The sequence below is a fragment of the Lepidochelys olivacea genome, assembly GCF_965140295.1.
Source record: "Lepidochelys olivacea isolate rLepOli2 genome assembly, chromosome: 2".
In the NCBI taxonomy this organism is placed as follows: domain Eukaryota; kingdom Metazoa; phylum Chordata; order Testudines; family Cheloniidae; genus Lepidochelys; species Lepidochelys olivacea.
This window is the reverse complement of record NC_140412.1, coordinates 131978559-131993656: the sequence shown is the minus strand read 5'-3', so window position 1 is coordinate 131993656 and position 15098 is coordinate 131978559.

Here is a 15098-nt window from a genome sequence, read left to right as displayed (position 1 = left end):
CATGGAAACCATAACTAAAGATTCTTCCCCAACAATAGAACATGCTTAAAACCCCAGCACTTCAGTTCTTTTGGGTTCTAACTATTGCTTTCAGTGGTTCCTGTCATATTCCAGAAGGAAAAATAGATTATCTTAATCATACCAAATCATTTTATTAAAGGGCAGTGGCCTGAGCTCATTCAGTTAGGGAATGGGTTTCTATTTGTTATTAGCCTCTGGCTGAACTGAGAGCAAGTCCTCCTCTGACAGCTGGTGTGAATGCTAGCTTGCACAAAGCATTTTGGCTGCTAGCCTGTGGTAGCAGCAGGCTATTGTTTTCCTCTTGTGCCAGACCCCTATGACTGTAACAGTGTGCAACTGTCACCCTGAAGCACATAGAGAACAAAGAGGAGTACTTTCTTTCCAAAAGCTATGCTGACAAGTGGTGTTTGGTTCAGAAATATGTTCAAGACAGCAAATGAGAGCCAGTTCTGGGCAGAGGTGTGCACCTGCAGTGCCCAATCAGCCAACTGCTATTAAGAAATGAACAAAGCAATGTTTAAATCCCCATTTAAATCCACTTTGGCAAAGCAAATGTTTTGGGTTTATTTTTCTCATTAAAAGTCACTTGCAAAAAGGCAGGTTCTCACAACAGATGATGTTGAGTTTAGAAGCTGAAAAACATTTTACTTTCCTTTGCCTCAGTAATGAAGTTGCTTCCAACAAACACAAGATGATACACCTGAAAATGAGTAAAAAGCTAGGAAAACAAGAGGCCCAGGTCACCCAAATTTGGGGTAATTGTGTCATGAGGCTCAAGACAATAAATAATCATGTTAGGTAATTTTCTATTAGCATTTTTCTCTCATTCCCTTTCCCTTGGATGTATTAATGAAAAATTGCCTATTCTAACCCACTTGGAATGAAGATGGCAGACAGCAAACACTGCCTGTGGCTACCTCACCATTGCGCTGCTGCAGTTTTAGGCTGGTGTAACTACATCAATTTCAGTAGAGTTACACTACCACAACAAGAAAAGGAGTACTTGTGGCACCTTAGAGACTAACCAATTTATTTGAGCATGAGCTTTCGTGAGCTACAGCTCACTTCATCGGATGCATACAGTGGAAACTGCAGCAGACTTTATATACACACAGAGAATATGAAACAATACCTCCTCCCACCCCACTGTCCTGCTGGTAATAGCTTATCTAAAGTGATCATCAAGTTGGGCCATTTCCAGCACAAATCCAGGTTTTCTCACCCTCCACCTCCCCACACAAATTCACTCTCCTGCTGGTGATAGCCCATCCAAAGTGACAACTCTCTACACAATGTGCATGATAATCAAGTTGGGCCATTTCCTGCACAAATCCAGGTTCTCTCACCCCCCGACCCCCATACACACACAAACTCACTCTCACTCCTGCTGGTAATAGCTCATCCAAACTGACCACTCTCCAAGTTTAAATCCAAGTTAAACCAGAACATCGGGGGCGGGGGTAGGAAAAAACAAGGGGAAATAGGCTACCTTGCATAATGACTTAGCCACTCCCAGTCTCTATTTAAGCCTAAATTAATAGTATCCAATTTGCAAATGAATTCCAATTCAGCAGTTTCTCGCTGGAGTCTGGATTTGAAGTTTTTTTGTTTTAAGATAGCGACCTTCATGTCTGTGATTGCGTGACCAGAGAGATTGAAGTGTTCTCCGACTGGTTTATGAATGTTATAGTTCTTGACATCTGATTTGTGTCCATTTATTCTTTTACGTAGAGACTGTCCAGTTTGACCAATGTAAATGGCAGAGGGGCATTGCTGGCACATGATGGCATATATCACATTGGTGGATGTGCAAGTGAACGAGCCTCTGATAGTGTGGCTGATGTTATTAGGCCCTGTGATGGTGTCCCCTGAATAGATATGTGGGCACAGTTGGCAACGGGCTTTGTTGCAAGGATAAGTTCCTGGGTTAGTGGTTCTGTTGTGTGGTATGTGGTTGTTGGTGAGTATTTGCTTCAGGTTGTGGGGCTGTCTGTAGGCAAGGACTGGCCTGTCTCCCAAGATTTGTGAGAGTGTTGGGTCATCCTTTAGGATAGGTTGTAGATCCTTAATAATGCGTTGGAGGGGTTTTAGTTGGGGGCTGAAGGTGACGGCTAGTGGCGTTCTGTTATTTTCTTTGTTAGGCCTGTCCTGTAGTAGGTAACTTCTGGGAACTCTTCTGGCTCTATCAATCTGTTTCTTTACTTCCGCAGGTGGGTATTGTAGTTGTAAGAAAGCTTGACAGAGATCTTGTAGGTGTTTGTCTCTGTCTGAGGGGTTGGAGCAAATGCGGTTGTATCGCAGAGCTTGGCTGTAGACGATGGATCGTGTGGTGTGGTCAGGGTGAAAGCTGGAGGCATGCAGGTAGGAATAGTGGTCAGTAGGTTTCCAGTATAGGGTGGTGTTTATGTGACCATTGTTTATTAGCACTGTAGTGTCCAGGAAGTGGATCTCTTGTGTGGACTGGACCAGGCTGAGGTTGATGGTGGGATGGAAATTGTTGAAATCATGGTGGAATTCCTCAAGGGCTTCTTTTCCATGGGTCCAGATGATGAAGATGTCATCAATATAGCGCAAGTAGAGTAGGGGCTTTAGGGGACGAGAGCTGAGGAAGCGATGTTCTAAATCAGCCATAAAAATGTTGGCATACTGTGGGGCCATGTGGGTACCCATAGCAGTGCCGCTGATCTGAAGGTATACATTGTCCCCAAATGTAAAATAGTTATGGGTAAGGACAAAATCACAAAGTTCAGCCACCAGGTTAGCCGTGACATTATCGGGTATAGTGTTCTTGACGGCTCGTAGTCCATCTTTGTGTGGAATGTTGGTGTAGAGGGCTTCTACATCCATACTGGCCAGGATGGTGTTATCAGGAAGATCACCGATGGATTGTAGTTTCCTCAGGAAGTCAGTGGTGTCTCGAAGGTAGCTGGGAGTGCTGGTAGCGTAGGGCCTGAGGAGGGAGTCTACATAGCCAGACAATCCTGCTGTCAGGGTGCCAATGCCTGAGATGATGGGGCGCCCAGGATTTCCAGGTTTATGGATCTTGGGTAGTAGATAGAATATCCCAGGTCGGGATTCCAGGGGTGTGTCTGTGTGGATTTGATCTTGTGCTTTTTCAGGAAGTTTCTTGAGCAAATGCTGTAGTTGCTTTTGGTAACTCTCAGTGGGATCATAGGGTAATGGCTTGTAGAAACTCGTGTTGGAGAGCTGCCGAGCAACCTCTTGTTCATATTCCGACCTATTCATGATGACAACAGCACCTCCTTTGTCAGCCTTTTTGATTATGATGTCAGAGTTGTTTCTGAGGCTGTGGATGGCATTGCGTTCCGCATGGCTGAGGTTATGGGGCAAGTGGTGCTGCTTTTCCACAATTTCAGCCCGTGCACGTCGGCGGAAGCACTCTATGTAGAAGTCCAGTCTGCTGTTTCGACCTTCAGGAGGAGTCCACCTAGAATCCCTCTCTCTGTAGTGTTGGTAGGGAGACCTCTTTGGATTAGTATGTTGTTCAGAGGTATTTTGGAAATATTCCTTGAGTCGGAGACGTCGAAAATAGGATTCTAGGTCACCACAGAACTGTATCATGTTCATGGGGGTGGAGGGGCAGAAGGAGAGGCCCCGAGATAGAACAGCTGCTTCTGCTGGGCTGAGAGTATAGTTGGATAGGTTAACAATATTGCTAGGTGGGTTGAGGGAACCATTGCTGTGGCCCCTTGTAGCATGTAGTAGTTTAGAAAGTTTAGTGTCCTTTTTCTTTTGTAGAGAAGCAAAGTGTGCGTTGTAAATGGCTTGTCTAGTTTTAGTAAAATCCAGTAAAAACTTCAAATCCAGACTCCAGCGAGAAACTGCTGAATTGGAATTCATTTGCAAATTGGATACTATTAATTTAGGCTTAAATAGAGACTGGGAGTGGCTAAGTCATTATGCAAGGTAGCCTATTTCCCCTTGTTTTTTCCTACCCCCGCCCCCGATGTTCTGGTTTAACTTGGATTTAAACTTGGAGAGTGGTCAGTTTGGATGAGCTATTACCAACAGGAGAGTGAGTTTGTGTGTGTATGGGGGTGGGGGAGTGAGAGAACCTGGATTTGTGCAGGAAATGGCCCAACTTGATTATCATGCACATTGTGTAGAGAGTTGTCACTTTGGATGGGCTATCACCAGCAGGAGAGTGAATTTGTGTGGGGAGGTGGAGGGTGAGAAAACCTGGATTTGTGCTGGAAATGGCCCAACTTGATGATCACTTTAGATAGCTATTACCAGCAGGACAGTGGGGTGGGAGGAGGTATTGTTTCATATTCTCTGTGTGTATATAAAGTCTGCTGCAGTTTCCACAGTATTCATCCAATGAAGTGAGCTGTAGCTCACGAAAGCTCATGCTCAAATAAATTGGTTAGTCTCTAAGGTGCCACAAGTACTCCTTTTCTTTTTGCGAATACAGACTAACACGGCTGTTACTCTGAAACCTTCTACTACCACAACAGTGCAATAACACAGTAGTGAGTGAGGCCCCATAGTTTTATTGTCTAAGTAAGTAATTGCTCACCCACCTGGAGTCTTGAGAAGAATAAGGGACTAAATCCTTAGCTGGTGTAAACTGCTTTAATGGTGCTATGCTGATTTATGCCAGATGTGTATCTCATGAGGCTAATCCACTAATAACAGCTGTTTAAAAAATGAATGACTTTTGCCTTGGAGAGGGCAAACAGCAACGAAAGGAAGCAGTGACTAGGATGACAAAGTTGCACAAGAGAAGAATATCTGCCTCTCGTTAGTCTTTTAAATAGTGTTACTTCCTGAAGCCTAAAAAGGAAATCTCTAACTGCGAATATCTTAAATTGCACATCTGACTAATGTTTAATACAATGCAATGCTGCAAGGAGCACAGCCATTTTGATAGCATGTAAAGCCATGGAAGCTTTCATTATTTTTATCATTTGACACCTCTATTTTATACAAAAAAGTGCTTTGTTAATGAGCACCCAGTAAGAAATCTCTACAAACCCTTAAGCTCTAACTATAAAGATGATTTTTTTTTCATACAGGTTGTTGTAAAGTATAACAAAAAAGTTTTAAATAAATCACCTTGTTAATTGGTTAAAAGTCACAGGATTTCATATTCTCTCTGTAATGCTAATATTTTCATCAGTCAGAGCTATTGGTGTTATATGCTTGAATCGACTTTGCTATTAAGGGTAGGTATTAGAAACACAAAGAGAAATCTTTCCTCTTGAGTAACTGTATGGCTGCAGGATTTAAAACAAAATAAAGAGGATTATAGAAAAAATAAGAAGAGGTAATTTATGAAGAACTAAAGGAAAGTGATCCTGATTAACATTTCTTTTCTGAAGTATAGGTCTTAGTTATTAAGTCTAAATCCATATACTTGCATGATAAGCAAGTATGTTTCAAATTTACTAGTCTACATCTTTTTGTTCTTTCATTCTTATTTCCCTTCTTTTGCCTTTCTGGTGAGGACTGTCTTTAGTGCCCAGTTTGGAAGGACATCTGCAAGATTCTCCAAACCAAAGATGTGGGGCAGTTTTCTTTTTTCTAGAGGGCCAAATCCTGGGATGCAGTGCTGCAGCTTTGGTCTACTGCTCCAGTGGAATCTGGCAGAGCTGGCACATATCCATGGCCCCAACTCGGCAAGGTGATCCCACGCACTGCTACAGGCTGGGGACCGACTGGCTAGGCAGCAGTTCTTCAGAAAAGGACCTGGGGATTACAGTGGACAAGAAGCTGGATATGAGTCAATAGTGTGCCCTTGTAGCCAAGAAGGCTAATGGCATATTGAGCTGCATTAGTAGGAGCATTGCAAGCAGATCAGGGAAGTGATTATTCTGCTCTATTCAGCACTGGTGAGGCCACATCTGGAGTTTTGTGTCCAGTTTTGTGCCCCCCCACTACAGAAGGGAAGTGGACAAATTGGAGAGAGTCAAGCGGAGGGCAACGAAAATGATCAGGGGGTTGGGGAACATGACTTATGAGGGGAGGCTGAGGGAACTGGGCTTGTTTAGTCTGCAGAAGAAAAGAGTGAGGGGGATTTGATAGCAGCCTTCAACTACCTGATGGGGGGAGGGGAGGGGCGTTCCAAAGTGGATGGATCTGGGCTGTTCTCAGTGGTGGCAGATGACAGAACAAGAAGCAGTGGTCTCGAGTTGCAGTGGGGGGGGTCTAGGTTGAATATTAAGAAACACTATTTCACTAGGAGGGTGGTGAAGCACTGGAATGGGTTACCAAGGGAGGTGGTGGAATCTCCATCCTTAGAGGTTTTTAAGGCCCAGCTTGACAAAGCTCTGGCTGGGGGGTGATTTAGTTGGGGTTGGTCCTGCTTTGAGCAGGGGGCTGGACTAGAGGACCTCCTGAGGTCTTTTCCAACCCTAATTTTCTATGATTCTATGATTAAACTCATGCCTACCTTTAAACACCTTGATGAATTGGGGCCCATCATTGCAAGGATCACTCCATTGTAGGGGAATCCTGTGGTGGATTTAAAGACAGTGTAGAGACTCTACACCAGTCTTCCGGTGGCTGAGTGCAGATGGACAGAGGAAAGCAGGTGTGACCATAATTCCCCTGTGCAACACCAATCCCTGGCTATAGTCTTAGACCCTTGGGGCTGGAAGCAGCCAGCATAAGTCAGAGAAGTCCGCAGGTGGCTCTTATGCAGCATATGGGAACTACCACTGCATACAGATTCCCCAGGATCAGGGGAGTGAATAGGTGAGTTTATATCACATTGGTGGATGTGCAGGTGAACGAGCCTCTGATAGTGTGGCTGATGTTATTAGGCCCTGTGATGGTGTCCCCTGAATAGATATGTGGGCACAGTTGGCAACGGGCTTTGTTGCAAGGATAAGTTCCTGGGTTAGTGGTTCTGTTGTGTGGTATGTGGTTGTTGGTGAGTATTTGCTTCAGGTTGTGGGGCTGTCTGTAGGCAAGGACTGGCCTGTCTCCCAAGATTTGTAAGAGTGTTGGGTCATCCTTTAGGATAGGTTGTAGATCCTTAATAATGCGTTGGAGGGGTTTTAGTTGGGGGCTGAAGGTGACGGCTAGTGGCGTTCTGTTATTTTCTTTGTTAGGCCTGTCCTGTAGTAGGTAACTTCTGGGAACTCTTCTGGCTCTATCAATCTGTTTCTTTACTTCCGCAGGTGGGTATTGTAGTTGTAAGAAAGCTTGACAGAGATCTTGTAGGTGTTTGTCTCTGTCTGAGGGGTTGGAGCAAATGCGGTTGTATCACAGAACTTGGCTGTAGACGATGGATCGTGTGGTGTGGTCAGGGTGAAAGCTGGAGGCATGCAGGTAGGAATAGTGGTCAGTAGGTTTCCAGTATAGGGTGGTGTTTATGTGACCATTGTTTATTAGCACTGTAGTGTCCAGGAAGTGGATCTCTTGTGTGGACTGGACCAGGCTGAGGTTGATGGTGGGATGGAAATTGTTGAAATCATGGTGGAATTCCTCAAGGGCTTCTTTTCCATGGGTCCCTTGTGTTCCAGCCTTGCCATCTGGCCCAGTGTTAACACTTGAGCTAAACTGGTGGCACATATTATGTTGAGCCCTGGTTGTCCTTTTTCTTAGTTTATTTTCCATTTTTACCTGTTGCCTGCAGTGTGTTTTTAACATTATGGTGGTGTGGCACCTATCAGCAATCTTTATTTCCTTCTTATAAAGTTATCTTCCCCAGACTCAATGCCTTTAGGTCAGAGAGTTATTAATTTTCTGAGCCCTGTTCTGATTCTGTGGCTTTTCATCCCTTTTTAGCGCTATCCGTTGTCAAGAAAAACAGGAGCTGAGACAATCACCATTGTTGTTTTTTTGCCAACAATGCCTGAGCTGCACTGCAGGTGGGCACTGTTAGTTCATCTGTAGCACCTGTGCCTGACCTTAACTCTCTGATTTCTGCTCCTCCCTTTCCTTTTTCCAGAGCCCCACTTATGTTGGATTAGTGGATGAATGCAGCCTTCGGTGTACCCCTTATCTCCTACCGTATGTTATTTCTTCTGTCATTTCTTTCTTTTTTGTCCTTTTCAACCTGATTTTCCTTTATCCTTCTTTGCTTGCTTTCTCTCCCTTTTGATTTCTAATTGAAAAGCTTTTTCTTCTTTCTTGCTGCCTCTCCTCACTCTGTGACTCGTGAGTGGGAGTGCCCATTGGTAACACCATAGGACAGGGTGTTTCAAGACACAACTGAGTGCAATGGGAGAAAAAAAAAGGGGGGGGGGGAGTTGGACTGCTTGTCTAATACATGAATCTATGGCAGAAGTCTTCCAAGGAGCTGTAGTGTTCCTGAGATCCTTATATGCCTATGACACCTGAAAAAGCCCAGAAAAAATGGGGTAATAAGAGGAACAGACAGAACTGCCGACTGTTAGATGCACTCAGTCCCCCTCTGCAAATGGGTTCCAACAACCTGAAAGCTTGTCCATTAAACAAAAGTTGGTCCAGTAAAAATATTACCTCATCTACCTTGTCTCTCACATACATAGAACAAACACTTCAAGAAGGAAATTTGTGAGTGAAATGGAAACCCAACCCATGGGTTTTCAGTGCATTGTATGAGCTGTGAGTTCATTTATTGCTTCTGAATATGAAGGAACAATAGCAATGGTTGGAGGCAGACATAATGAGGACAGCTGCAATAAAAGCTTTCCCCTCACAGCTCTGCCAATGTACTTTAATTCTGGCCTGCCAAGCATTACAGTTGTAGGTTTCTTTGAAGGTGAGGTTGCAGATAGTGCAAGTTTATAGCATTGTTTGATGATTTCCATAAATGACTACTGTCAAATCAAATCTATCTTTTGCCCATTACTTTAGTATCTGAGGGCTTTTACTGAAAAGAGACTACTTGAACTAATGTTTGTGTGTAGTCAAAGATGAGATTTTAATTAACTATTCTCCAGTGGTGAAAACCAGCGGACTAATCCACATCCCCACTAGCAACCTCTCCGCATTCCCTTACCTTCTTAATCAATTGTGGATGAAGAAAAGTTGCACTAGATTTATCATTACAGAGGGGAAAAAGAGGTTTTAAGACGTCTTGGGGCAGAGCCTTAGATAATGTAAATTGGTGTGAATCTATTTAAGTGCAGCAATGCTGTTGTCTAATAGCTGGCTCTATAAATTATTTGAAGTAATCACAAAGTAAAGGCCAAATCCCACTGTGACATGCCAGCTATCCTTTTAGCTCTCACAATTTCAGTGGAACTCGATGACATTTGATGCCTCAGAAGATACATAGGATTGGGTGCTAATTTTTTTTAGTATTTTAATACACATAAATTAATTATTGATTAATGTGCAGGCCAATTATTGAAGGACTCTGTCTAAAACTAAGTCAGAAATTTTTAGCTCAGAACTAGTTAGTTCTCCAATAGTTCCTCTGCCCCTTTAGCATCCCAGAAGTGTAGAGTTTCCTTTTCTTCAAGGCACACTCCAAGCTTGGACATGAAAGAGAAGGGAAGCATTTATACTTTAATAAGGCTTGCTTAGATAGCAGAAGCACTTACATCTTTCTCTGTTAGACAGGCAGAGCCTTAAAAACACAGTCCTACCTAAAACAAAACTATCAAATGTTTGAGCTCTTACAAGTTTTGCTTGTGGCATGAAAGTTCAGATGCTTCAATGAAGGCTTCCTTTGAAGCAAAAAATATAAAATCTGCATTTTCTACTCGTAAATTTCTTCTTGGGCTGGCCAAAATACTGGAGTGTTCTATTCCTTCTTGGTCTTGGTCCAGTACATCTCAAATTAAATATGGCATCTGGAGATGTACAGTTGTTTCAACCGCTCAGGAGTTTTCCCTTGACCTTTTTTATGGAAGCTTAACTCTGTTAGGAAATTTAGTGGCATCCTTCAAGCCGTTGTTCTATGTTGCAATTCCCAGGAGCCATTGCTGTTGCTTGCTGGAGTCATAATAAATGGTGTTCAAACTTGTTTTTCAAAACAAAACCATATAAAAATACTATTCTGTAGTTTTCAGCTTTCTTATGTCCTCAGTAATGACTGTTATGGTATAACACTGAATTCCTGTAAATTAATAAAAGAAAAAAATACACACTCCCTTCCTTCAGGACAGATTAAATTGAAATATTCCTGCATTTTCTCTAGACAGAGTCCTAGGGATGGAAAACTCAGAGAGAACATGAGTAGTTCATTAGTTCTATGACCTATGTTACAAACATCACTAGATGATCAGCATCATCTCTTCTGGGCTTAGAATCCGTAAACAGAATAACATATAAACCAAATAAACAGGAACAGGTGATCTTCTTCACTGAGGTGGTAATGCTTCTTCATTTACAGTTCTTGGCTGTGGCCCTCTAGTAGGTAGAAGAGATTTGCACCGCCTGTGTCTCATCTGTTGTCATCTCTGTCATCGTGCAAGTGTTGTGTGGATAGATGCGTGGGTTGAAGACAATCAGTACTAAGGATTCTTGAACCATATTATGAGTATCGACAGAAAAGATTGGGGCTCTCTGTAATATGGCAGCTGTACACCTGTAGGTCTGCCCATAAGCAGGGAGGCTGGTAAAGTTTTACATCACATATCCGTAGTAACTGATTAATGAAGGTTTTCTTCCATTTAAGTCAGAATTAATTGTGAATGGATGGGTGGTATTTCCTCCTCCACCTGCTGCCTAAAGATGGCAGGGAAATGGAGGCCTATGTTGTCAAAAGTGGCTTCTCAATTTTTTTGTGCCCAGCTGGAGATCTCTAGGGCCTGATTCTCAGAGATAATGAGTACCTGCAGCTTCATTTTAAATCAGTGGAAGCTGTGGGCACTCAGCATCTCTAAAATTAGTCTTTATTCAAGAGGTTTTCTCCACTTTCCCCCTTCACCATGAGCTAAATCCCTGCAGTTTGTTTGTTTTTCCCCCAAAGTGCACAACATAAGTCCAAGACGTTGCTGGAAATCAGTGCAGTGCACTATGCCAAGGCAATAACAAAATTAATCCATGGAAGGAACACTGAATGATTTGAGATGAGATCATTTTAGTTTTTAAGCATCAGCAAAGAAAGCATTTGGACTTTCAGATGTGCTTTGAATCACAAAAGGAGCTTTCTTTACCAAAGATAAGGAGTACTTGTGGCACCTTAGAGACTAACCAATTTATTTGAGCATGAGCTTTCGTGAGCTACACGAGCTACGAGCTCACGAAAGCTCATGCTCAAATAAATTGCTTAGTCTCTAAGGTGCCACAAGTACTCCTTTTCTTTTTGTGAATACAGACTAACACGGCTGTTACTCTGAAACCTGTCATTTACCAAAGATGTTCACAAACATACTGGTGCAAAGGAAAGAAAAGTTTTTTAAGATGACTTCTGTTTTATCCTTTAGGGTGTTACCTCTCAATAAATTTGCATTAGTGAGTCATTTTCATGACACACTGAGAAAACAGATAACCTGAAATTTAAGATAAGTAATTCTGTGTCTCTGAGTCATAGAAATGAATCACCTGTCTCCCTCCCACCTCTGCCTCATCCCTATTACATTTATTGAACATGCACCTCTATAAAATATACAAGAAAGCTTGGATCACTTGGGGGTTTTTTGGTTATTTTTATAACTCTTATTTTCAGGAAAAGATGAACTCATCACCAAAGTAGATAAGACAGGGTTTTTTCCAAATGTATAATAAATGTATTGTTCTTAAATAGTACTTGCATTACAATAACTGCCAGGGCCCCCAGTGGGGACTAAAGTCACATTCTGCTGGGTATTTTGTATGAAGATATGGTCCCTGCCTGGAAGGTCTTATAATCTAAAATGACAAGTGCCACATGAAAGGTTAGCTTCCAACGACTGTTGGGATATTGATTTTTATGGGCTTATCCTTGTGGGTTAATAGTCTGAAATAATTATTTAATTTATCATCAATTTGTATTATTTATGAAACCAGCAATCTGCAATTTTGGTTTCTCTGCTGTTATACATTGATGATGAAGGATTTTGTGTCTTTGTAATTTTCACAATAATAATAAATTATAAATAAGTATTTAATAGTGAGGAAATGCATAATGGTTATACATGTATAGATCTAAAAGAAAGCTGGTGGAAAAATCACTGCTTATGTGAGTTTCTCTCAATGTCAATTTCACATACATTTCTAGGAGAGATCTAAAGTTCATTTTGTGTTCGCAGAATGATCAAAACCTAACTGACACCCTGATCCTATTCTATTGCACATAGATTCCTATATCACCTTCATCACTGCAGTATCTGAGCCCCTTCCAATAGTTTATTAAGTGACATGACTAACAACATCTGTCACCTGTGGTTTGTTCTTTCTCTCATTCTCTCCTCAGAGGGAAAATTGATTATGCAATGCAGTGTTTTGTTTTGCTAGGGTTTTTCTATTTTGCTTTATTTTTTAATTGCACAGGCTGCTTTGTGTGTATTAGAGAAGGCAGGCCAAAGAAGTGTGCCTTGCCCTTGGAGCAGAAGGTAGTAAGGATTGTGATGATCCTTAGTTCCTGTGGGAGTTCATTCCAGAGTGTCAGACCAGTCCCTGAGAGAGCCCTGTCACTAACACAGAGGATCTTTAACTGTGTGGTTAAAATTTTCATTGTGTCTGAGGAGTTGAGTTGTCACCATGGTCTTCATCCCAGAGCTGTAATCTATCATCTAGCTACCCTGGCCTGAGGCCATTGAACACTTTAAAGATAAGGACCAAGACCTTGAACTTAAGTCAGCTTGTGCACTCAAGCTGTCATACAGCGCCCCATCTTCAGTAGGCCATCATGCAGGCAGAGCAATGCACCAGCAATTGCAGGACCCAAGACCATACTCTTTAACTTAATTTAAGAAGTCTTTCTCTGTCATGTCTCTGTATAATAATCTGTCCCTATTCTTTCTTTTACTGTGTAACTTTCTAATTTTGTGAATCTCCAGTTTCTGTGGTAGGCGTGTCTTTTGTTCATACAACTTCTGTATGAAAGCAAGATTACACAGCTAAGATCAAGTCAGGAGAATAATGGGGAAGGGAAACTTTCTATTTTAATAACTTAATATTGTGATCACCGGAGGGATTCTAGTTCTAAATGCTTTAAAAAGGAGACACGAAACCAGTTCCTGTAAATTAGTGTTGCTTCATTAAACTCAATGGCATGACATGAATTTACATCAGCTGAGAATCTTGGCCCAAAATTCTCCAAGGTAATTAGATGCTTAACTCTAGTTGATTTAAAAGTGAGTTACCTTCCTAAATACCTTTGAGGATCTGAGCCATTGTTCTTAGCTAAAAATCTTGCTGTGTTCTATTCTGAACAGCCACTTCCTTTGGAACATTTGATAATGCAGTCCTGGAGTCTTGCAATTCCTTTTGTACTACAGGGAGTATCTTTTGTCATGGGAACTCAGTGTTTTTCACTGTAACTCACTCTGCAGGGTGGATATAAGGCACCCTGAATGTAGTTTTACCTGTTATTTTTCCTTCATTTTGAGTTTAAAATACTATTGGATGTGGGAGGAAAATCTTAAATATTTTCTCATTATAATTATAGAATGAAACATAACACACACCCTCTTTTCTTCTGACACCTTCCATCCTCCCTTAAATCTGTCGAGCTTCTCTCCTGACTGCTTCCTTTGTTTCCTTTTGCCACTCCCTACATCATGCTTTCTTCCATGTTGTCCCTTCCCTAAGGAGCAGCTTTCTCAGTAACGTACACTAAGCTCCTATTGACCATACCTCACTGTGTGCTTGTTTACTGTAGGATGAACATGCAGATCAGTGCTGGAAAGGAATTGCATAGTGTTATGAAAGATGGAGATTTATTTAGATACTTTGATTTTCACTATTTTGATCTAATTGTCCAAACTTTATTCATGTTAATGTCAATAACCCAATTAAAGCTAATGGGACTACTCTCATACATGAACACCAGTGTGAATAAGGCCCTTTGGAATTGTTTATTATTATATATTTGCAGTAGCTGCTTCTGTCCTGTCAGAGCACAATACACGGAGCTGAGGGTCTCTGCTGGTAGGTCACCATCTCTGTAAGGTCTTGGGTAGTACACTAGACTCGTGACAGAAGGCCCAGCCATTGCGGGAGGCTTCAATAGGGTCACAACCTACTGCACTAGCTGCTGTCGTTTCAGTTACTGCTCAGCAGCTAAGTCTTGGATTAGTTCCTGCTGCTGGATGGCCAGCTGCTACTGGTGGCACTGAGCTACAGGAGCTACTGATGGCATTGAGTTTCTGCTCTGCCAGCCATTGCAGTAGCGGTTCCACGTCCATACTGCTGGGAGTTGCTTCCGTAGGCAGTGGTGCTGGAACAGTTTTTTTTTTTCCCTGAGAGTCATTGAACCAAACTGTAAACCCTGTATAAGATGGAAATTTCGTCAAGTCAGGTGGTGCAGCAGAACCCCTAGTTCTAGCATCTATGTCCATAGGTGTTTGTCTGTTTGAAGTCTTGACCTGCTCCCTTCCACAGGGGCTAATTCCTTGCCCATAGTCTCTGCAGAGTTTGTGACCAGGTTGCCACATTGCCCCCCCCCCCCCATGTGGTCCATCAGGGCATGTCTAACCCAGCAGATCACTGTCTTGGTGAGGTCAGTGGGAGCTGTGATTTGGCCCCCTGGCCAGGGCACACGTCAATCCTACCCCTTCTGGGGTGTTCAAGTCCAAAGGAAATCAGAAACAACAAAAAAAAAAACCCAACAACTTAAAACACAGTTGTCCCAAAAACCTTTGGTGAGACCCCTACACCCTCTTCTATTCAGGCCTTGTCTCCAAAAAGTCCATGCTTCTTCTGATTTCCCAGGGTCTGGTCATCCCTTCTAGCAGAGGCTTGTCCAGCTGGCAAGCTAACTTAATCTCTAGGCTGAAACAAGGCTTTTGTCCCATCAAAAGAATCAGAGCTTTTCTCTCCTTCCTGGTCAGCCCTGAGCTGGGTTAGGTCTCCTGAGCTGGGTTAGGTCTCCCTCTTTTAACTCCACTCTTCCTGCTTGGCGTGTGCTGCAGGTTAGTGGGGTGGGCCAGTTGGATCCATAGGCTTTCATTAACCCTCTTGTTGCCAATATGGGAACTATCTGCCCCATCAAAGGGCCCCATTGCACTATACCCTATATAGACATA